The sequence below is a fragment of the Amblyomma americanum genome, chromosome 1 (assembly GCF_052857255.1).
Source record: "Amblyomma americanum isolate KBUSLIRL-KWMA chromosome 1, ASM5285725v1, whole genome shotgun sequence".
Taxonomy (NCBI): domain Eukaryota; kingdom Metazoa; phylum Arthropoda; class Arachnida; order Ixodida; family Ixodidae; genus Amblyomma; species Amblyomma americanum.
In genome coordinates this window covers 475,521,544-475,546,721 of record NC_135497.1, presented here as the reverse complement: position 1 = coordinate 475,546,721, position 25,178 = coordinate 475,521,544, and the positions used below count along the sequence as shown (strand labels likewise).

At 51.8% G+C, this 25,178-nt stretch overlaps 1 pseudogene; it reads left to right on the top strand.

Moving 5' to 3' along the window:
• The window catches only part of LOC144126481 (uncharacterized), a 59,645-nt pseudogene extending 36,165 nt beyond the window's left edge, over nucleotides 1-23,480 (top strand).
• Nucleotides 23,481-25,178: the final 1,698 nt, after the last annotated feature.

Below are 25,178 nucleotides of genomic sequence, written 5' to 3'. Positions count from 1 at the left end.
GACTATGGGAAAGAGTTTATAGTCCAGTGTGATGCCAGCGATAGAGGGCTGGGTGCTGTCTTAAGCCAAGTTGGCTACGACCATGAAGAACACCCAGTTCTGTACATCAGCCGCAAACTGACCAGTAGAGAGGAAGCGTACAGCGCTTCCGAAAAAGAGTGCGCATGTTTAGTTTGGGCAGCGCAGAAGTTGTCGTGTTACCTGTACGAAGCAAAGTTTGTAGTTGAGACTGACCATTGTCCTTTAACGTGGCTGCGACAGATGTCCCCCAAAAAAGGTCGCTTACTCAGATGGAGTCTGGCTCTCCAACAGTACAATTTCTCGGTGCGTTATAAGAAGGAGAAACTGCACGGAAATGCTGATGGCTTGAGCAGACTGATGTAAGCGGGAGAACTTAGAGGAATCTCCTCCTGTGTGAGTGTTTTTTTAACTTTGTTCCGAGTAATCCGGCTGTGGCAGTTTCAAAAGGAGATGTTTCGCGCTCAGTCGGCACAAAATTGCCCCAAATTAAACACAATTTTTTAAAAGTGTATTGTTGTCAATGTAAGAAGCCTGGTGATTCTTTGGCGAATTCCGAGCGCTTGCGGGTGGGGCAGTGCTTTGCTGTTTAGAACGTCCCACCTGCACTTTCCATTGTTGGTGGTGCTTTGGGTTCTGCCTTGGGGGCGCTGATATTGCAATCGAGGGGACCAACACGGACGCCATCGCATCTCTTCCTGCCCAGCGGTCGTCAACGCTGTGACATTCGAGATTTTTCGGACCGCGGAGGAGCTGTAAGGAGTCTGGCGACAGCCCGTCTGGCTCAGCTGCGTAATCAGCCCGGGACACCTGCAGCCGGGGTCACTGCACGGTGATAGTCATCTTGGTTCCCACGATCTGTCCCCGCTTGGGTTATTGGATTCTAGAAGGAGGACTCTGCCGCCGTTTGTAAACAACATTGCTACGGAAGCAGTTAGTGACCGCCGACCCGAGAAGGGATAGCTCACGCATTCTACAGTGCCGTCTCGCCGGCGCCTCGCCCATTCGGACTTCCCGGAAGACGTGTCCGGCTTGACAGCGTGAGAACTGTCGTTCGGACGCGAAGACAACGCTCTCTCTGTTGGGGGCGATTGTCTAGCGGCCCCATCTCAATCCGGCGAGGCATGTGATGAGGGCGTGTCCCTATGTGAAGTGGTGTGTGTGTGTGTGTGTGTGTGTGTGTGTGTGTGTGTACGACAGCGCAAGTTAGGCCACGCCCAACCTGGCGAAGCCCTCCTCGAGCCTGGGGAATCCTAGGGACCGTACCCTTTTAAAACTGGACGACGAGTGTCATGAGAAGAAATCCTCGATCATCCTCAGATCTCAGATCCTCCTACCTTCCCCCATCACCCTCCAATGGGTTCCTAAATTTTGTAAATAATGTAAAATAAGCCCCCTGTACAGTTTCCTTCATAACCAAGTCCGACAACGTCATTCGTAGAGGGGACCTGCGGCGCTGAAAGAGTCAGATCTCTCAAGGACCCCTCATCCTCAACCGCACAAATGTGAATTCATCCAATTTACTAATTACCACAAATAATTGTGTTACTTAATCAAGTTCCATCAATTGCCCGTTTGAGTTTTCAAACATGGCGCCACGTTTCTTTTTCAAATTTGGCGCCACGCGTTGGCTCCGCCCGCACTTCTGGTTTTTCAAATTAGGCGCAACAAGTTGCCGTGGCTCCGCCCACTTTTTAAACATTATTGGCTTTAATTAGATAACTAATCAATTTCTCGACATAATTTTTTACGACACCAACCTCACAAAATCTATTTTCGATTCCAACCATTCGTTTGGCGCTACTCCTCCAAGTTCCTCACAACTGCGGCTGACACGTTTTGCGGACACGACATTGTCTACATAGTTTAGTAATGCTTTCGCATTAATAATTTGGTGTCAGGTGAAGCGGATGTTAGGCAACGCTTTAACCAATTGAGCACAGTGAGTGCATCGGATGTTATATACGAAACATGTCTATTCCATTTCAAACCTTACGAGATCAGAATTCCTAAGTGATTACGTTCGTCGACCTTATTTAGTTTCTGGTTCTCAATGCCATAAGTAAATATTAGCTCATTTTTTTTCTGGTTACTGTCATAGAGATAGTTTTATCTAAGCTAAGCATCATCGGCCGGTATATCAGAAACTTGCACTAATGAATTAAGAATTAATTGATTTTCGTGATTTTCGTAGCTAATTTCTTTGCAAAGGATACGGTCGTCCGCGAACATACGGACCGTAAAGTCGATGTTGTCTGCAATGTCATTTATGAAAATAAGAAAAAGAAATGAAGCTAATACTGTGCCTTGAAGCACGCCAGACACTGCTCAAGCACGTCCCGAACGTTGCCCTTCATATTCAATGAACTGGAGGTGATTATTCAGATAAGTCTGAAGCCGTTGTGTTATATTCCCAGAGACAAATAGTATGTGTCGTATATGAAACATTTTTGGTTGTCATACTGGGTCGAATGCTTTTTATAAATCGAGAAATAAAATCACTATTTGCACACGATTGTCGTCAGTTAAGACAAGGTCTTGTATTGTTTCAATTAATTGCGTTGTAGTTAACAAGCCTTTGCGGGTTCCATGTTGGCTGCTACAAGTGAAATGACTTTTTTCCACGTAAGTCACTATATGTTTCAGATTAATCTGCTTAAAACTTTCGCAAGTTGTAGCAGTGATTGAAATAGGGCGATAATTAGAAGGGGAGTTCAGAGCTCCCAATCTTATGAAAAGGGATTATTTCATCTATTTTCGAGTAGCGTGGCCATTCTTATAGGTAAGCCTCAGGTATTTCTTACCCATATTTCGTATTAACTAAGAAAAGGTTTTGAAAAACTGTCTGGGCCACTGGCCTTTTTGAGATCAATGGCAAGCATAAGGACAGGATGCCAGATTCAGTTTTTGTTACTTCCTCAAATTTTGAGGTGCCATCAGAAGACAGAGGGTCTCTGCCTGGTAATATGACACTGTCAGCAGTAAACACAGATTTATAGTAACGGTTAAACTCTTCCGCTCTAAGTACGGATTCACTTGGCGGCAGGTTAGATTGCTAATGGGACCTTGAATTAAGGTACGCCAAAATTCTTGAGGAGAAGATTTCTAGAAGTTACTAAGGGTACCATTTTGGTTTTTTTTTCGCTAACTTTATGGCTACCTTCCGCGCACGGAAATTTTCATGAATTTTTTCGGTGTACCTGCGCAAAATGAAATTTGCTTCCGAGTATCCTAAGCGTGGAAATATTGCGTTTCAGCTGTATAATTTTTCGCGTTATCCAGTGGCTAACTTTTCTTAAACACTTTAGTTTAGTTGGGACATGCTTTGTCAAGCACTGCTGAACGTTATTTTTAAAAACTAACCACAGCTTTTTGGCCGACACGTAAGAATCGCTAAAATAATGCTGCAACTCGACATAAGACTCTTTCAAATCTTCAAGAGCACTGTAGTCGTCATAGCGATCCCAATCGTTGACCAACCTTCTTTCCTATCAACGGACGTTAACTTGCATGTAAACGTAGACTTGGTCGCTTTTTGATCAGCCGAGCCATCAAGTGTTTCCGAAGAAAGCCCCTCACAGGCAAGCATATCACTAGCAAAAGTAAGGTCTAGAATGTTTTGGCAGTTTTCTGTGACACGTCCGGGTAGAAGGATAACTTGCTTAAGATCAAAGTGAAAAGTCATGTCCAAAAGAGCTTCTGAACATGGGTTATCCAGAATACAACTTTTGAAAAAATTCTATGTCTTGCAGGGAAGATTAAACTCACCGGTTATTATAAATCTATTTGAGCAATGAAGGTGACGTTGCATGTATTCAATTAATTCATGTAATACACCGCAGCTAGCGATTGCAGGTCGACACATTGTCCCTAAATAGAAAGACAGTTTGTCTATGAGAACTTTGCACCAAAGTGTTTCAATATTTATAATGTCAGTCATCGGTGTAAAATGAAAGCTATTTTTTATCAGAATAGCCACTCCACTCACACGATAGCATCTGTCTTTTCGGAGGACAGTGTACCCGGATGGAAAGATGTCACAGATATGTGAGGGGAAAGCGATGTTTCAGCAAGAGTAATATCAGGTGTGTGTTCAAGCAGGAAGGATTCAAGCTCAGCCACCTTGTTGGCTGCGCTTCTCACATTTACATTCAATACAGTTACGCTTTGTGCTGTCACAACAAAATTAGTTTACTCCTTGGTTGGGTTCGTTTTTTTTCAATGGGTACTTTTTTTCGTTACTTCATCCCAGGCAAACAGCTCGCCTTAATTTTAATCTCACTGAAATCCCCAAGAAAACATTCTCTTTATTACCGCTGTTCGGCTTGGCACTGCCTCAAAGCTTTTTCATGATATTTCGAACCCCTAAAGAAAGGTCTTCGCTTACTGACCAACTTGATCCCTTCTGCTTGGAACAATTCACGAGTGTCTTAATTTTGTCCCAGAATTCAAGTGTCTTTAATATCACTGGCCGTCTTTTACTCTCCTTCTTATAACCAAGGCGGTGCACTCTTTCGATTTCTGCAGTTAAAACCGATAACTTATTCTTGATAACCCTATCAGCCACTTCGCGTTAAAGTCGTCCTGCGTTTCATCATCTGCTTCATTCAGGCCATAGATGATATTTGATCATGGGCTTGTTTGAACGTCGAGATTAGCAATGTTTTGCGCAAAGATAAACAAAATTTCAGAATATTGGCTATTCTGATACATTCCAATTTTCTATATTCTACTTCACCTTCTAAGTTGTTATATTATATTTTTTCCGTCTGATGCCGGACAACGGCCAACGCCGGGATTTCAGCTGGACGAGCTCCTTACACTACTGCGTAAAAACGGTTCTGGACTCATTTGTTGTCGCATCATGCCGAAAACTACGTCGAAGAAAAAAAAAGGCCCCAGAGTGCACCACCATCTAAAGCAACTTCCGACGATTTGGGCAGCAGAAGGTGTACTCGGACGCATTCTGTACAGCGTTCGCCATTACTGTCCCAGCTACGTATGCATAAGGTGTGGGTGCACGCTCGAATGCTCCTTCTCGTGGCGTCTACTCCAAAAACATAAGAACACGATGAAGACAGAAACAAGTTGAAATTGTAAAGGTTGTGCCGTTTATTCAGAATACGCAATAACATCAAACAACGTCACAGTGCTGGCGAAGTTGGTGCGCAAATGTTCGCGAAAATGCTTGCTGTGAAGACGGATGAAAAACCCTCGCAAAGTTCAGGTATACAAAGGCGTAGGCAGAGTTAAGGCTTATAATTTTGTATGTCTCACTGCCCGCAGACTTACGAGAGCGACAGCAGTGGTCGGGCCTTGCTGCATTTGAAATTAACTTGCGATAGCAACGATAAAATGAAAGACGCCACGGGGGAAAAAGCATAGCCACTAAGAGCAGATTAAGTGACATGCGTGGCTAAGGACAAAAATGTAGCCAAGAAGTGGAACACATCCGTTGAGGTGTCTGGAAAGGCACAGTCACAAGCCGAAGACAAACTATGCACGATGCTCCGAAGGAGAATCTTGCCTTCCGGAGTCGCAATCTTCATGCAAGCGCGCTTGGAGGAACTGCTCTGGTGCAAGGACTTCTCAGTGGTTCTGGTCTTTTTCACTGTGCTGCGCGGATCTACTCGCATTCTTCATCTGAGCTGTCATGCGCTTCTGGCGGCGTTGTTGTCCCAGGCCGATGACTTGGCGAAGGCTCCTGAGCGCGGTGCACGTCTGCTGTGACCACAACTAACTTTGCGCCTTCATCTTCTGAAGAGTCGTCGTAATTTAGTACTCCCTGCCTCATTAGCTCCTTACTAGGGCGCTGGGTGTGCTTACTTGGTTCATCGTAGCGCTCCGCGCTTTTCTTAAGCAAAGACTTCAATGACTTTGGTGGTCCGGGCGGCACCGAGCTGAGTTGCGAACTGCTTGCTCGTCGTGAGGACTGCTGTCCAGTTTCTCGACTTGCCAGCCAAGATAGTCCCGATGCGCTGGGTTGCTGCGAAGGCCCGGATTGCTGCGAAGGCCCGGGTTGCTGGTGCACAGGCAATGAAGTAGGTGTTTGGGCTACCTTGCAGTGCCAGCACAGCTTTTTAGGGCATGGGGAATTTTCGAGCACAGTCTTAACAGCTCGCCTCAGGGTAGATATCGACTGCGATTTCTGGAAGCTGAAGGCTGGGTCTTTGGAAATATAAAGGCCACAGTGCGGACATCGTGGCCGCGTCGCCGTTATAGCTTCATCAGTTCAGAACAGTACATCGCAGTGTGGGCACTGGACCATCAGAGGAGTTCCAGGCGGCGTGGTTTCTGTGCTGTTGCCGCAATTGAAACACAAGCTCGTTTGCCGAGAATGCGGCGGTCGCTCACCGCAGCCGTCGCCGGCAGCGCCTCTTCGTTTCTTGCTGGGAAGGCCCTGTTCTTCTTCGGCCATGTCGTCAATTCGTCGCCAGGAAAGGAACCGCAACCGACTTCGCTGCCACCCGCAGTTTTCCTTATAGCCTTATCTGATGAAGCGGGATGATGCCAAAGCCAAGTACAACTGACCGCCTTTATTTGCCCGCTTACGGAATTAGGAACTTCTAGTCTGTGCTGTCTGCTTATATATAGTTTCGCGCAAGGCCCCTGTTGGCGGAATTGCTGCGAAGTCACCGTAAATACGAACTGCTTCTTGGCCAGTATCGTAGCCACTCTTAATGTTCCCCTCTCGACTTCACTTGCAGTTAGACAGCGAGCTCCGCAGAAACCGGTTACTTTGCACAAAAAAACAACGCTATGCAGCCTGTCGCAGTGCTCTCTGCTTTGTCATGCTTAGCAAGCAAAGTGTGCGAACAAAAGCCTCATTCATAATTATTGTCACGTGCTGCGCATGGGCTCTGAGGAATAAAGAAGACGTGCGACGGCTGGAAGAAGAAGAGAAAGTCAAGTATCCTGCCGCCGCCGCACCAGGCTCCTCTTGACCTGCCTTGTAAATATTATTTGTAAATAGAACCTGTAACAGTGTGGTGGAGGTGCTGGGTCGATCACCACGGACCCCTCTCGCAACCGCTACAGCCGAAGAATCGCCGGATTTCCACCGTTGCCCGTGCAAATGCCCAAGGAGGCCGACGCACGTCCGACCGGCGCCGCAACGCCCGCTTGGCAGCACTACCGTGAGCCGCGGACGTTTTCCGGGAAGGCTGGCGAAGACGTGGATGATTGTTTCACCCATTACAAGCGGGTGAGCAAATACAACGGCTGGGATGCCACTCTTCAGCTGGCCAATGTCGTCTTCTTTCTCGATGGCACCGCGCTAACTTGGTTCGAAAACCATGAGGCATCAATAACAAGTTGGGACCGCTTCATGGAAGAGCTCCGCAGCTGCTTCGGGGATACTGTTGCCAAACGAAAATGCGCTGAGCAGTCTTTGCTTCAGAGAGCGCAAGTGCCTGGAGAGACCTGCACGACTTACATAGAAGAGGTCTTGAAGCTGTGCAACGTCGTTAATCCCAGTATGTCCGACGAAGATCGCGTTGGTCATCTCCTCAAGGGCATCGCAGAGGTCGTCTACAGCTTTCTTATTAGTAAAGAAAATTTAGACTCGCCCGCGGATATCATCAAGCCCTGCCGCACCTTTGAAGCTCTAAAACTGCGTCGAATTACTCCCAAGTTCGGTCGCCTGCCTAACGTCACCACCGTCGCCAGCGTGGATTTCCACGAGCCTGTGGATGCGGCGACTCTCCCTGACGTGATTCGTCAAATCGTGCGTGACGAACTCTCCCGGCATCAAGATCTTGCGCGCCGCAGTGAGGTCCCGTATGGGAGCTGTTCTCTGCAGGCGGCTCCCGCCTCCCGCTCCTCCCCTTGGAGTTTGTCTGCCCAGGCCCCTACCAGTGCTACTCGCATTGATTACAGCGACGCTCCCCGGATCACCCGCCCCGGCCCCAGGGCGCCAGCTCATCCGCAACGCCACCTGCGGCAGCCGGAGTACGATGGTCGTTTCGACACTGGCTACGAGGAGTGTTATCTCGAGTGCCCCCCCGACCCACCACTTTGTTACCGCTGTGGTATGATCGGTCACATCTCTCGATTCTGCCGTCGCCGGGGCCAGTTTTCCCGCTCCCAGCGCCAATGGTCGAACCCTCGCCTGAGTTTCAATGCGCCTGTTCATGACCGTGTCTTCACATCGTCTCAGCGCCCATCCAGTTAAGCGCCACCACGGAACGACTCCCCTGCCTCTGACCGAAGTCTGACTCCACCTCCGCACCGCTCTCGCCGCTCGCCTTCCCCCCAACGTCGTTCCCCACCGTCCCCGGGAAACTAGCGTGTGCGGCCGATGGAGGTGCGGTCGCCGGATCATCGATAGTGCCAATTCCTCTGCCCACTGTTATGTTAAGGAACCGCCTTGAAGTTTTAGTGGACGGTATTTGCGTCATGGCCTTAGTGGACACTGGTGCCACGGTGTCAGTGATGAGTTCAACTTTCAAGAACCGTCTGGGTCGTAAAATAATGTTCGCTTGGGATCGTGCTGTTATATTCCGGGGTGTAGGGGGAGAATCATTGGTTCCGATTGGTATTTGTTTTGTGAATGTAGTGATCGCTGGCCACATGTTCCGAACTGAATTCACGGTGCTCCCTCGTTCTACGCATGACATCATCCTCGGTATTGACTTTTTGCACCAGTGCGGCGCTACTCTCGACTTCCGCAGTGGTGGCATATCGTTAAGTCCTGGCCTTCGGTCAGCTCTCATAGAAGACTCGCCAGTGGTTGCCCAAGTGTTTTCTGTCTCTGAAGATACCGTCGTTCCAGCAATGTCTGCCATATTCGTTCCCGTTGTGTCCTCGAGCACGATTTCTGATGCCTTCGATGCTGTGGTGGAACCTTGTTCCCTTAACTGTGCAAAGAAAAGTGTGCTAGTACCCCGCAGCGTCGTCCATGTGATCAAGGGCCATGCCACTCTTTGGACTGTCAATCATTCCAACGAACCTGCAGTATTGCCATGTGGTTTAAAACTTGCTGGCTTTGAAGAACGTTTTTCTGTACCAGTTGCCGCGATCACTGACAACGTGTCTCGTCCAACTACACGCCGCGATCTGAGCGACTCTCAATTCCTAGCCATGGTCAACAAATCCCTACCCACTAGCGACCGCCAGGTACTAGTGGCCGTTCTTATGAAGCATGCGGACGTGTTTGACTTTGGTCGCGACCAACCACCGCCGATTCCAGCTTCCCGTACCCATCACATAATCAATACTTGATCTGCACAGCCGATTCGCCAGAAGCCATACCGCGTCTCGCCTTCCGAACGTCAGATAATCGATGAACAAGTCCGTGACATGTTGCACCGCGGCATCATTCAGGAATCTTCAAGCCCGTGGGCTGCTCCAGTGATCCTTGTCAAAAACAAAGATCGCACTTGGCGATTTTGTATCGACTACCGCCGGTTTAACACTGTCACAAAGAAGGATGTTTACCCGCTCCCGCGCGTTGATGATGCCATTGACTGCCTCCACTCAGCCTCCTACTTTTCCTCGGTGGATCTACGGTCCGGGTACTGGCAGATCCCGATGCACCCGCAAGACAAAGAGAAGACAGCATTCGTGACACCTGACGGGTTGTATGAATTTAATGTTATGCCTTTCGGCCTTTGCAACGCTCCTGCCACTTTTGAACGATTTATGGATACGCTTTTACGTGGCCTGAAGTGGCAAGTTTGCATGTGTTATCTGGACGATGTTATTTTTGGTAGGACCTTCGCCGAACATAACAGCCGCTTAGCCATTGTCCTAGACTGCATAGAGAGAGCGGGCCTCGTGCTGAACTCCAAGAAGTGTCGCTTCGGTGAACGCCAAATTACTGTGCTTGGTCATCTCGTTGACAAGGATGGCCTCAGACCCAACCCGCAGAAGGTTGAAGCTGTAAGCAGTGTCAAAGAACCCAAATCAGTGAAAGAGCTCAGGAGTTTCCTAGGACTTTGCTCATATTTTCTGCGTTTCGTTCCCAAGTTTTCTGATTTAGCCTACCCGCTTACAAGTCTCCTGCAGAAAGACACCCCTTTCCACTGGACTCCCGAATGCGACTCCGCGTTTCGGCAGCTCAAGTTTCTCCTCACCTCGCGGCCAATATTGCGTCATTTCTGCCCGACAGCACCGACTGAACTCCACACTGACGCCAGCGGCATCGGCGTGGGTGCTGTGCTTATCCAACGCCATGAGGGCAATCAACACGTTGTCGCTTATGCAAGTCGCACCATCAGCAAGTCGGAACGCAATTACACTGTAACAGAGCAAGAGTGTCTCGCCGTTGTTTTCGGCGTACAACGGTTTCGTTCGTACCTTTATGGACGTGCTTTTACAGTCGTCACAGACCATCACTCTCTGTGCTGGCTGGTCAATCTACGCGACCCCTGCGGTCGGTTGGCCCGCTGGGCGTTACGCCTCCAAGAGTTTAACTTCAAAGTGTCTTACAAAAGTGGCCGCCAACACGCCGACGCAGATTGCCTCGCGCGGCTGCCGCTCACGGTTACTACTTCCGATGATGAAAACTTCGATGACTATCTCGCTGCCGTTTCCCAAGAGTTTCCAGATCTTGGCACTTTCCAGATGGAACAACGCAAGGATCAGCACTTGGCGCCGCTTTTTGCCGAAGCCCGTGACCCGACATCCGCAAGCCCTTTCTGCGTTCGCGACGGTTTACTCTACAGAACGAATTACTCGCCTGGAGGTGCGCGCTTTCTCCTCGTCGTTCCGGCTACTCTGTACTCCTCTGTTCTGCAGGCAATGCACGATGACGTCACGGCTGGGCACTTGGGGTTTGCCAGGACCCTTAACCGCATCAAAGAACGTTTTTACTGGCCAAAAATGCGTCACATGGTTCAGCGCTACGTGGCCACCTGCGTGCAGTGTCAGCGGTTCAAGCTTCCCACGACTTCTCCGCCTGGACGCCTGCATCCTTTGCCACCTCCAAGCTCGCCATATGAACAAGTTGGACTCGATCTGCTCGGCCCGTTTCCCCGCTCGTCCAACGGTAACCGCTGGATTATAGTGTGCGTTGATCACCACACCCGTTACTGTGAGACCGCCGCCCTACCTTGCGCCACCGCTGCTGAGGTCTCGCTCTTCCTTCTTCGTGCTGTCATCCTCCGGCATGGACCTCCTCGAGTTGTTATCAGTGACCGCGGTCGCCAGTTTACGGCAGACGTTGTGGAAGAGCTTCTGCGTCTTAGTTCATGCCATTTTCGCCACTCGACGCCGTACCGCCCCCAGACTAATGGACTGGTTGAACGTACCAATCGGACACTCACGACCATGCTGGCCATGTATGTCGATTCCCGCCATAAGAACTGGGACGACGTGCTTCCGTTCATTACATACGCCTATAACACGTCGAGGCATGAAATAACTGGTTACAGCCCATTCTTCCTTCTTTATGCCCGTCCGCCTCGAAGCTCCCTCGACAGCATCTTACCTTTCTCTCTCGACACCGAGCCTTCTATTGCCAACACTCTATGTCGCGCTGAAGAAGCCCGTCGGATTGCCCGGATACGCACCTTGGCATCACAGCATCGCTCTAAGCAGCGTTATGACCGCCGGCGCAAGGATGTCTCCTACCTGCCCGGTGACGTTGTATGGTTGTGGACGCCCCTACGCAAGCGTGGCTTATCAGAAAAGCTGCTATCCCACTACACAGGCCCGTTCATCGTTGTTGCTCGCCTCAATGACCTCAACTATGTCATCTCTCCACAATCAACGCAAGGACGCCGCTCAAGGACAACCCAGGTCGTGCATGTCGCACGGCTGAAGCCATTCCACTCTCGGGACCCCGATTGATTGACTGGCCCAGAGGGCTTCGTCTGCGAACGGGGAAATGTCACGTGCCGTGCTGCGCATGGGCTCTGAGGAATAAAGAAGACGTGCGACGGCTGGAAGAAGAAGAGAAAGTCAAGTATCCTGCCGCCAGCGCACCAGGCTCCTCTCGACCTGCCTTGTAAATATTATTTGTAAATAGAACCTGTAACAATATTAACCGGACAGCGTTAGAGCGCCCAATCGGCGGAAAACCCGTGCATGTTGTGGCACTAATTGAAGATTGGTGGAGAAGGTTGTGACGTCACACCCTTAGCTATAGGATGGAAATGATTAAAGCGTGATTTTATTTGTAATCGTGACGTCGCAGCATGAATGAAATATCATTATGACATAAAAGGATGTGAAGTAAATCAGTTTGGCTGAGAACAAAATTACGATAATTAGTTGGGAATCGAAACGTGATCCTTAGGTTTTGATAGTACGACAGGCTGCCCCTAGGCCATTTAGGCACGTCCGCTCGACTTCGTTAAAGGGAGATCTTGAGTGTATTGTGGTGTATCACGCGGTCTAGTATGTCCACTGATGTAAGCTAATCAGTGTGTAGTTAGAAATTATACTAGTATGCAAAAAAAGTAAATAACCATTAACCATCACCTTAACGGAGCTTAAGAGTGTTAATTAGTTCATCTTTATAATTACACACTCATTACAGTACATCATTAGACGCAGTAGGCTACGTGATACGCCACAACACGCAAGGTCTCGCTTTAACCAATTCATATGATCGTGCTTCAGTGGCCTAGGGGCTGCATGTTATACTCGCAACTTAATGATCATGGGTTCAATTCTTAAATAATGGTTCTAATTTACTTTTCAGCGCAATTAAAATGCATTACATGCTTAAATGTCACAATGAGATTCGAGCCATTGCATGACCTTATAATCACAAGTTAGTTGAAGATTTACCCATTGTTATTTGACAGATTAACGTGTGACATCACGACCCTTCCGCCCAATCCTGACATAATGTGACAACGCGCACGGTTTTTCCTCCAAAAGTCCGCTCTAACGCTTTAGCGTTAGAACTACGCGGAACCAGACAACGGACTAAAAAGTGCACGGACGAGCACTGTGCGTCACGGAAATATACAGATGAGCTAGGTCGTCAAGTTTGTTTGTTTCACGCGCTATGACCATTTAGCTACTCGGCCAGCTCTTCGAAGGCAAATTGAAAGTGCTGACTGTGAAGCTGAACTGACAAGCATTTGTTTGTGTCAGCCAACAGTCCGGTATTTTGTAATGCCGTGCATATTTTACGAGCAGCGCCTCTTTCCTCTCCGAACAAGTCCTCCTAATACTTTGAAAGCAGCGTCGTGGTTACCAGGTGAGCATTTCTTCACAGTGAATTTCAGAGCAAAAGCATATCAGAATCAGTTGCCGAAGATTTGGGGGACACTTAAGTTCCGCCTTAAGAGTATGACACGGTATCTTTAATGGGCCCCTTCAGTGGCCTAGGGTCTTCTTTGCATACCACTTCAAAGACACCGAAACTGTTCTTTATTCTATTTTTTTAAGGCGTAAGCCTTATTTGCCCCATTGAGCGAAGACCCGTCTCTCTCTTGCGCGAGCGTGCGTGTGCGTTAACACTCGATGGTACCTATAAAAGATGGCGTGCTCATGGAACCTGGCAGGTGGTGGCTAAATTAATTATTGGTCGCTCTAGGTAGCTCGGGAAGAGCAACCTGGATCGCACAAGTTCCACCGGTGGCAGCACATGCCTTCGCAGGCCAGTGGCGCACCGCTTAATCGCTACACCACTGCGCCAAGAGTGGTATAAGGAGGACTCCCAGGGATCTACGAATGTCACGTAGAGAACGGCCAATTCTGCATGTATGGCCATTAACCTACTAGCGTGTCACCCTTAACGCGGAGCGGAGGCCACGGTACGGCGGCGACTGCCTTCACGAAGTTAGTGCGCAGATCAGAAGGGCGGCGGTGGCGTCGCGCCGCCACGTGGCATCGGGTTACATCAGCTGCGTGGCATCGGGTGACATCACACAGCAGCGCGCGGCGACTGCGTTCACAAAGTAACCGGGAGGGCTTACGCCTTCTCACGCGTAAGCAGTCTTAAGTGTCTCTGCCGACTTTTGTGTCTTTTACCACAACACACGCAAGGCCTTCCTTCAAAGCAGCCGAGCGAACGTTCCTCCGCGGTCGAGGGGCAGCAAGCCCGGCTCACGACCCAGGGACACCGGGTCGAGTTGCGGCTCGACCATTTTTATTTTCAGCGCACTTTCGTTCTTCAGTGGCCCTACGTAATGGTGGTAGAATGACGGCACGGCCCTGTCACTCCAAGTACGACGGTTTCTATATGCGTAATATTCGGCCAAAGAGATATTTCCTGATAAGTGACCGTTTCTGCTCTTTCAAAAAATAAAATGGATATCTTGCTTTTCATCGCCATTATTTCTTTGTTTCTCAGTAAAATCATACCGGCGCCTCTGGTGCAGAAGTCTCCAGGCTGTGCAATTATTACATTTTGTCTACTAGACTTACAATCGCTTATCTCTGGGAAGATTTTGTACGGTATACTTTCTTTGCAATACAGCTGATGTTATATCGATAACTTTCTTTACCAGTTTTTCTGCATTGCAATCTTAAAACTTTTTTGTACCATCGAGGAGCTCTTACGCATTTTACGCCTTTTGGTAGATTATGCGCGTCAAACCACAGCTTACCTTGATAGCGCCTATATCATTCATGCCTATTATTACGGCTGATTCCAGTGGGTCATAAAGGTTGCCATTTTCATTCGTACAAGCGAAGAGGCAAGAATTACGTACCAGCTAAAATTCGCTCAAGTCAGTGTGGTGACCGAGGCACAAACACCCTTATGGATACTACTGTCAATTCATGAGGTTAAGTGTACAGTCATGACCAAAATTTCACTGGATGCGCATTCAGGGCAAAAAAAATATTTCTGCACGTCAGGCGAAGCAGGTCAATGAAAAGCGTAGATGCATGAGGAGATATGCGTGTTGCATCAGGTGGGGCGATTACCAGCTGGCTTCCTAACAAGGTAGCATCCGCCGTTGTGGCTCAGTCTGACTTAGTGGATTTGGCGTCGAGCTGCTGATTCCAAGAACGCGGGTTGTGCGAAGCTAGAACACGTTAAAGAACCCCAGGCGGTCGAAATCAAATCGGAGCCCTTCATTACGGCGTCACAACAACCCACGTCATGCCAAAACATGTGGTTTGCCTCAACACTGTGGAGTTGTTGCCGAAATTTTTGCGTGCCCGCGGTTATGGCCTGGTGCCGCTACAGATTCTGGGAAAAATAAAAATGTGTGTGTTGTGCGTGCTTGTGCGTGCGTATGTTGTGTGTGTGCGTGGGTGTGTTGTGTGTGTGTGTGTGTGTTTGTGCGTGTGCATCGATGTGTTGTGTCAACGTTCTTAGACATCAGACAGTTTGTTTCGCAGCTTCCTATACCTGCCGCTCACTGCCATGCCTACCGTAGACGTCGCTGGAATAAACGGCGCTGAAACCTCCCTTTTGTACATGTCTCGCGCGTCGTCTGCAACACCTCCATAAAGACAGGCGGCACAGCGCTCATACCTGTAGGTTAATCCATTTTTTTACGGTGTGAACAAACAAGAACTTGGTTTAGTTGTTGCGTGGCGAAACTGCCAAGCTGTTTGGAGGGCACAAGGGTACATGCACTGCCGTTGAGGCGAGCGATATGATACTTGTGGGAATCCTGGCTTCCCGCCATTGCCTTTGCGCGGCTGTTACTGGCATCCCGCGTTGTTCTCCTCTTTCCCTTTCTCCCGCCTCAGGCGACGGAGAGGCGGCTGGGTGACTAATCACTGTCATTCGGCCGGAGCTCTGCCTAGGCTTCCCAAGGGCCTTTTCCATTGGCGGCTTTTGGCGGGAATACGGGACCCGCTTGGGCGGGCGGCCGTCCAGCGGAGACCAGAGAGAGACCCCTCCGAGACAGCGTAAGTTGCGTGCGCTACACTCTGTCCGGCCCGGCCTTTGCCGTTCGAACCAGTGCACACTCGAGCTCGCCGGCACGGGTCCTCGACCTGCAGCGGCTCGAGCCTGTCCAGTGGGTTCTAGCGACATCCGACAGGCGCACCTTGCGTTGACTGCTCACCCTCTCTCGCTAACGGCCCAACGGCCGACTCGAGAGAGACCACAGCACTGCCTCGGAGACAATCTCCTACAGCGGCGTGCTAGCGGCGCGCATTGCTCTTGTCGTTCCGAGCGCGCAGCGGAGCCTTGCTCCTCACGCGCCCCGGGACGGGGTGACTGTTGAGTCTCTGTACCGCTGGAGGACGGCGTGAGTAAATGTCTCCTTCGTGAACTAGGAGGCCTCTGTCTTTGCGGCGAGTCGCTCTCCTCTCTGTAGAGGTTGAGTGCGCCGCAGCGGAGCTCCAGGGTGCGTGTGGTGACGGCTGATCGGGGCCCTTGGCTCGCGCGAAGCCCGAATCCGCGGTGGTTAGTGGCCTGTGCCTATGAGAAGCACACAACTGGCGCCCAACGTGCTAAGGCACTGGCTCTTAAGGCTTTGATGGCACATTAGCCGAGCAGGTCACCTTGACGATCACGCTTGCGCACCATGTCTGCCACCCCCAGCGGGGCACTCAGCAGCTACATGTCGGCTCCCTATGGAGTCTCAGCGTCCGTTGGCTGCTGTTCCTTTGAATAGCCAAACACTGTGGTTGGCCGCTGCCCCCATTGGGGCATATGGTGATACAACCCCCATCATCGACACGCGGCTCTCTTTGCAGCTGTATCAGGAGCACCCTGCGGTGCACCCGTCAGTGATATGCCTCCGCTGTACAAGTTTTCCGTCCACAGAGAAAGCGGTGCGTGCGGCGCTGCCGCAACCGGCAGTCCCGCACAACAGCAGCCGTGCCTCGCTACCAAGCAATTATTCTCCGGGAACGGTGAGGCGCTGGCCCGGCTCCCTGTGGAAACCGCGCCGCTCATCGAACTGGGAGCCCTGCCTCCCACGTTAGTGCAGCCCACCCAAGCATCCTCTGAGGCCTGGGCGCAGCCGCAGCTAACAAGTGCTGCCCACGTTATTCAGTCGCTGACAGGGGATTTTGAGGCGCTTTTGGCCACACCGTAGGTGTGTCACCCCGCGGTAAAGTTGCCCATGCTAACATACCGCGGGTATGATGACCTCTTCAGTTCCCGGGATTTCCTTCAGTCCCTCACTCATTATCAGAGAACTATGGGTCTCACTGATCAGGTTGTGCTTGCACACACCATTCCAGCAGCATTGCCTGACAGCAGCTAGGTGGCATCGGCTTGCCCACCACCGGGCAGCGACTCTTTAGGAGTTCCGTGCATCATTCCTGCGCGAATTCCTGCCCGCTAACTACGAGCGTAGGATGCGGCGAGAGCTGGATCTCCGCACACAGGCTCCGGATGAGTCACTCCTGGAGTATGTGCGTCCCATGGAAGACATTTTCCAAATCGCCGAGCCCAGAGCCTCGAACGGGAAACGTGTGGAAAGGATGATCAAGAAGGCACATCCGACTTTTTCGACACACCTGAGCGGTGGCCGATTCCAAGATTTTGAGGAACTGGCCGCCGAGGCAAAGCGCTTTCGAGGCGACACTCTCGCCGCGCACGCCTATCGTCCGCCAACGCCGGCAAGCGAGGCCCTCGAGCCACGCTGTGCATGGAGATGAGTTATGCCCTTACCCCACCGGCTACCACCCGCACAGCCTGCATCTGCAGCTGTTAGCGGGCAAAACGAGGTATGGGATCTGAGCGAACGAGATCTAGATCCCTACTCGTATAGGAGACGGACAGCCTGCGCTGCACCGTTTTCTGAACCGCGTGCCGAGGGACGCCAAGCGCTCCAACGCACAGCGGAGGGGGAAACCCGAATCAGCCGGCCCTTTGGCCGTGCAGCGGCCGGTCGCTGGCAGGGAGAGGCGCCATTAGACACATTTAGTTGGGGCGTAAAAAGTAAGCTTGCGTACGTATCCCTTACTGCGTTGCGTACGCTGTGAATAGTGCAAATACGACACTTTTATTTCGCCGTACCGTAACATGCCGTGTCGTAGCGTAAACAGTACCGCCATCTAGTTACAAGACGTCAAAGCACATGAACGCTCGGTTGAAGATATTTTCATCCGTGATTACTTATAACTAGGCTGTGTGCATTGCGAGCTTTTTTTTTGTTCCAAGAAGAAAAAACTATGTAAACCGAAGAAAATGTAACAGCAGACTAAAAGCTGGATAACTGCTTCGCCAGTGGTCGTTGCTACGAGGAAAACACATCGTATATAGTTAGGCCTAGGAGCTTAAAGATTGCGAAATTATCTGAAAAACAGGGACTAGTTATAACTGATACCGGTAGGTGTGGTCAAGAGTACGCGAAATAAAAGCGAACCGCAACCACTTGAGAGAGCTATTGCGTAAGAGAATCCAGCGGCGACATATTTATTCCGAAGAGGGCGAACTGGGTGCCGCCATCTTGTCAACGCAGCACGTAGCGTCCCACGTTGCGTACGCTACGCTATGCTTTACAGCGGGCGGGCGTCCGCAACGCGCGGTAAGATACGTCGCGTTCTGCGCATGCGCATTTGTTACCCGCAGTGTCGTAGCGTACGCAAGCTCACTGCGTACGTCCAACTAAATGTGTCTATTGTCCCGCGACCAAGCTCGCGGCGGTGTGCGCTGTTTCCGCTGCCGAGAGAGGGGGCACTAAGAAGAGAATGCCCCGAGGCCAGGCCTCCTGAGAAGCAGGAAAACGGCGGCGGGGGTCGGTCGTAAAAGGACGACCGGCCCAATCTTTACTAATTCGCTCCGCGTATAGAGCAAGCTGCCTTGCTGGTTCGCCCGCGCCCTTTTATTCCGGGCGCCATTGCTGGCCGCGAATTTTCGGCGTTACTGGATACGAGAGCCAGTGCCTCCTTGTTCACTGAAGATGTGTTGTCCCACTTTCAAAAGCACTTGGTGCGCTTGCGGGACTGCCGTACGGCATTCAATCTTGCGAAAGGCGTAGCCCATTCAGTTTGCGCCGCGAGGCTGTGTCAGGTGGGGAGAGCGTACGAGACGCACGCGTTTCATCCACCTCCCAGGGCTCAGTGTGCCCGTGATTCTCGGAAGGGACTTTCTCCTGAAAACCGGGATCGTGGTGGACATTGCGAATGGCGGCTATCGTGACGGACCATTTTCGCAGCTGAAGCCGTTCATCAGCCCACCGGCGTCAATATCTGCCTGTGCAGTGAAGGCGTTCGGAGAGTGCCATGCTCAGCGACCAGGGCCAAGCGCTTGTGTCGAGCGTTCCGTCGTTCATGCTCCCCGTTGGGACCGAGCGGCGTGGCACGACCAGGCACCACATCAGCTCACTGCCTTATCGGTAACGTTGGATGACACACAGAAGGCTCGTTTGACAGCACTCTTGCCTCAGTACGATGAGCTCTACAAAACTCAACCTGGCTGTACTACTTTAGTGAGCCACAAGATCCACACTGGAGATGCGCTTCCTTTCAAGTGCAACCCGAGATCCGTCAGCCTTGCGAAAAGGCAGGTGATGGATGGGTTGCTGGATGAGATGTTGTCGGCGGACAGTATCCGTCGCTCGTCCAGCGCTTGGGCGTCTCAGGTTGTGCTGGTGCCTAAGAAAGATGGCAGCCACCGTTTTTGTGTGGATTGTCGCCGTCTGAATGCGCTGACTCGCAAGGATGCCTATCCGCTCCCGACGATCAGCTCAATCGTAGGAAAGCTGGGCAGTGCGCAGTACTTTTCCACGTTAGATGCCTTCAAAGGTTACCTACAGGTACAGATTGCGGACGCTGACTGGTCTAAGACCATGTTCACGTACCGCATAAGGCTGTTTGAGTTCACTCGCATGCCCTTGGTTTCTGCAATGGTCGTGCGACTTTTCAGAGGCTCATGGACAACGTCCTAGGAGAAGCAAAATAGTCCCACGCCATGTGCTACCTGGACGATATCGTGATTTATTCACGAACCTTCGATGAGCACTTAAGCCAGATTGCCGACATTCTCGAGACGGTACGGGCTGCTGGGATGACTTTGAATCCTGCGAAAGCCCAAATAGCCCGGACCCGAGTTCAGTTACTAGGGTTCACGCTGGGCGAGGGCTCCATTGAGCCGGATTCAGAGAAACTCCGAGCCATACTCGAGTTTCCCGTGCCAAAGGACGTACTTGGCCTCCGCCGTTTTCTGGGAATGGCCAACTTTTATCGGTCGTTCATCCCGTCCTGATCCCGCGTGCAGGCACCCTTGACCAAGCTCTTGGGAAAGACTGCAGCGTGGCGATGGGGGCCCGAGCAAGAGCGATCCTTTCGCCTCCTGTCTAGTGCCAGTGCCGAGACAGCGCAGCTCAGGTTACCGATCTGACCAGACAGTTCGTAGTTTAGACTGATGCGAGCAATCTTGGTTTAGGAGCAGTTCTCCTACAGGATTTCGTTGGCATGCTGCAACAGCTGGCCTTTGCCAACCGCTCCTTGCTTCCCTCGGAGAGGAATTATTCCGTTACCGAGGACTACCTCGCCATCGTGTTTGCACTGCGGAAATTCGACGTCTACCTTGACGGAACGCAATTCGTGGTGCAGACAGACCACAGTGCGCTCAGTTGGCTGATGCGGCTTCGCGAGTCTGCGGGTCGGCTGGCGCGCTGGGCTCTCCTGATACAGCATTACGAGTTATCGGTGCAGTATCGAAAGGAGGGCACGAACGTGGTAGCTGACGCGCTATCCCGTCTCCAACTCGCCAGTGGCGCCTTGACGCCGCCAAACGGACGGGGCGAAACAGCGGACGAGCAGCCGGGCGGCACGGAGGGGGAGCCCGCAAACGGGCCAAACCCATTCCGCTAACGATGCAAGCAGCGCTTCGCAAAGCGGGCGAGAGGCAAAGCTCCTCGTGAGCACCTCGGAGACGCCGACGCGAACGGAAATTTTCGTTGCAAACCTGAGTGGGGACGAGACCAGGCTCCCCTCTACGATGACTGTAGTCGTTTCAGCCGGAAAGAGCTGCTGAAATCCCAGCAAAATGACCCCTTTATTCGTGAGGCGAGCGACAATCTCAGGAAGAGGGAGCGCAGTAACGCTACTGGTATTGTTACCGGGCGCAGGGTTGCAAAAGCCCGCTTGTGTCGTGGCAAGCCCCGGAGATTCATATTTGCTGGACCATGACGGGCTCGTGCTGAAGTACATAGCCACCGATGATGAGTAAATCGACCCGCTCGAGGTGGTTATCCCCAAACCTCTGAGAGGCACACTGTTGCGATTCCCTCATGACGAACCACTGGCCGGTCACCTGAGTGGCTCCAAAGTTTTAGCTAAACTTAGTCAATCGGTGACGTGGCCCGGCATGAAGCGCGGCATTTTTCCATATTGCCGTTTCTGCCATGTCTGTCAAGTGGTGAAGTCACGGGGTGGCAAGCCAACCGGAATGATGAAACCAAGTGACAGTGTGCGTCCGCGGCAGATGGCCACCTGCGATTTGGTGGGGCCTTTCCCCAGGGATTGGTCGGGCTCACAACAAAGCAAGGCAGAGTTTTGCGGCAGCCAGAGCCCAACAGAAGGCTCAATATGACCGCAAGCACCGAAGCCTTACTTTTCAGGCGGGTGATCTTGTCCTGAAGCGCAACCACGTTCTTAGCGATGCGAGCAAAAGGTTCTCAGCCTCGCTCGCTACAAATTAAGTGGCTTGGTCCGTACCGAGTGGTCAGAGCCTGGTCGCCGCTCGCGTACCGGCTATCCCCTTTTGAGGAAAACCAGCCGTGCCCACAGCACAGACCTGAAGGCCTATGCGTCACGGTCTCACGAGCTTGCGTCGGTACCCATTGGTATCACAGACAAGCGCAAATGCACAACTGATGCTGCGGAACGCAAGCGTACCGCGCACCGGTGCAATCTGAGGCGACGGTTTCTCGTCCGACCCTACCGAGGTGAAGCACAGTCTGTTCCTTTTTTTGTTTTCCGCATGCTCAGTTCCAGTCTTGTGCATTTATCTATTTGTTTGTTTTAGTCACTTCCGAGACCCTTTCATTCCTGTTTCATCCGTTGTTTGTTCAAACATTCTGAGATATACGTATATAATGTGCGTTTCGCGTGGTGTTTAGTTTTTTAACCCGACTTGTACTTATGTAAACTTCAGCCTCCTCGCGCCTGCGCTTATCGCCTTGAAGTGCAGATCGTGCCTTCTTTTGTACAGCGCCTCTTCTTCATTCCCGTTTCGTCCTTGGTGTGGCTTTCTCGTTAAGGAGCCCGTGGTCTTGCGGCGCGGGTCTTGTGCGGCCGGTGTGGAGGGGAAAGTTGGTTTTGTGAAGCGTGAACAGGGCGCCCTTTGACCCTCTGCCGCGGTGCTTCGGGACGCTTCTGATGAGCGGCTTGTTGTCGCCGATCGACGTGTGCTACTGTGCCATTGTGTGCTTCTGCGTGAGCGTGGGGGACGAGAAGGACCCCTCGCTGTCGCCACGTTTACACCTCAAGATGCAGCGGAACGCCCGCGCCTGTTTCAGTCGGCGCGAAAAGGGTGGACTGGCCATATTGTGCCCCAACATGACGTTGTTTCCCAGTGTGCGCGGTTAGCGCCCTACCCCGGCCCAGTTGTCATCAACGGAAGGAAGATCACGGTCGGCCGTCGGTCTTTCTGCCGGTCCAAGTTGAAGTCTGCGAGCGGTGAGTCGCCGACAGGCCCAATGGGCCGCGCCGCCTAACTTTGAAGCTGCCATCCACCTGTCAGACAGTTGTACAGTTATATTCACATCGCCTTGTGTACAGTGTACATTGTATATAATCTGCTTGTTGTTAGTTTTTGTTTCCTTGAAGGGTACGCTAATGTTTCCTTTCTTGTTTGTGTGTCTTCTTTATGTCTGGATCTGAAGTGCACCTAGCATTATTTTTAAGTACATTCGTTTTTATTTTTTACCGCGTGCTTTCACCGGTGGGTAAGAGGCATTTAAGGAGAGGAGGATGTGGCAATCCTGGCTTACCCCCGTTGCCTTTGCGCGACTGTTGCCGGCATCCCGCGTTGTTCTATTTCCCGTTCCCCCGCCTCAGGCGACGGACAGGCGTCTGGGTGACTAATCACTGTCATTCAGCCGCAGCGCCGCCCCCCGACTTGCCAAGGGCCTTTGCCATTGGTGTCTTTTGGCGGGAATACGGGACCCGCTTGGGCGGGCGGCCGTCCAGCGGAGAACCAGAGAGAGACCCCTCCGAGACAGCGTAAGGTGCGCGCGCTACTGTCTGTCCGGGCCGGCCTTTGCCGTTTAAGACCAGTGCATACTCGAGCTAGTCAGCACGGGTACTCGACCTGCAGCGGATCGAGCCTGTCCAGTGGGCTCTAGCGACATCCGACAGGCGCACCCTTGCGTTGACTGCTCACCCTCTCTCGCTAAAGGCCCAACAGCCGACTCGAAAGGACACCCACTGCCCTGCCGCGGGGACAATCTCCTGCGGCGGCGTGCTAGCGGCGCGCATTGCTCTTGTTGTTCCGAGCGCGCAGCGAAGCCTTGCTACTCGCGCGCCCCGGGACGGGGTGACTGTTGAGTCTGTGTACGGCTGGCGGACGGCGTGAATAAACGTCTCCTTCGTGAACTTGGAGGCCTGCGTCTGTTGGGCGAGTCGCTCTCCTCTCTGCAGAGGTTGAGGGCGCCGCACCGGTGCCCCAGGGTGCGTGTGGTGATGGCTGATCGGGGCCCATGGCTCGCGCGAAGCCCGAACCCGCGGTGGTTAGTGGCCTGTGCCGACTGAGAAACCCACATACTAAATGAAGAGCTTCGCCTTTATAAGTGTTGTGCCCTCATGCCATCCGTGCAGTGTAGCTTCAGGCAAACCCAACGCAGTCTTCGATTGTGCTCGGGCTTAACTCGAGTTCTTTTCGCTCAGCGGTTCCACGTCGCCTGATGCCCCTTGTGCTGCTCCAGCCAAATCCATCGTTGCCGAAGACGCTGGCCTGCCTGCCTGCTCTTCTGTTCTTGTGTCCATCACCTGTGCCTTTGTTCGCGACGGTCACCTACTTTTTAAACCATCGCCCCTCTTTATGTGCCGGAAGTACCTGCCCATGCCTTACGCTGTATCCACCCTGGCAGCTGGCCTTACCGTGTTGTACGTGACCAATCCGTTTACACATGCTTCCGCTGTGCGTCGTAGTAAGTGCCTCGGTGTTGTGCAAATCAATTACTTCATTCTCTATCGCAATGAGAATGACGATTCACCATCCCTCGACGTAGACGCCCCTCAGGCCGCCGGTTGCTGCACTCGGCACTTCGCCTCCTGACGTTTTCCTTCGCTCCATTGACGTCCTCTCTCCCTGCACCCTCGATGAAACTCAGATTCTCGCGCCGCTTCATCAATTTCGTTCTTTCTTCGATTCACACCAACCTGCTTTGACGCGCACGTCGCCAGGTACTCACCGCATCGACACCGGTGACGATGCCCCTCTGCCTCAGCGCCCATATCGTGTCTCCGCAGTGAGCGCCAAGTTATTCAAGAACAGTTTACAACCATGATTCAGAGCGCCGTGATTCAGGCCGTACACAATCCCTGGGGCTCACCCGTGGTACTCGCGAAGAAGAAAGATGGCTCTATTCGTTTCTGCGTTGATTACTGCAGCCTGAATAAGATCACGAGAAAGGATGTTTACCCCTTTTTTCCGTATTGATGATGCTCTGGACTGCCTTTAAGGAGCAGAACTCTTCTCTCAATTTGCGCTCTGGGTACTGGCAGGTTCCCATGGCAGTCGGAGATTGCCCTGAACCCGCATTTCTGACCCCTGTCGGCCTGTACGAATTTAGTGTCATGCCCTTCGGCCTCTGTAAGGCTACGGCTACTTTCTAGAGTATCATGGACACCATTCTGCGTGGCCTGAAGTGGAAGTCGTGTCTCTGTTATCTCAATGACGTTGAGATCTTTTCGCCCGGCTTTAAGACGCATCTGTCCCGGCTGAAGCATGTCTTAACCTGCCTTACAGACGCCCGGACTTCAGCTCAACTTTAAAAAGTGTCGATTTGCTGCTCGTGAACTCACAATTTTAGGCCACGTTGTGTGAAAGGAAGGCGTCCGTCTCGGCATCGCCAAACTTCGTGCTGTGTTGCGTTGCCAAAACCTACTTCCATTAAAGAACTGCGCCAGCTTCCCTAGGCCTCTGTTCCTGTTTTCGATGTTTATTCGCAACTTTTCCGCCATTGTTGCCACTTTAACTCAGCTTCTTGGCAGGAACATTGATTTTTTCGAGTTGGTGGCTTCCATGCGACGACGCCTACAACACCTTGTGCAGTTCTCCTCACGGCACCACCAATCTTGCAACCACTTCGACCCGGAAGCCCCAACACGGACGCCAGTGGCATTGGCCTCGGGGCTGCTCGCCGAACGCAAGTCTGGACTCGAGG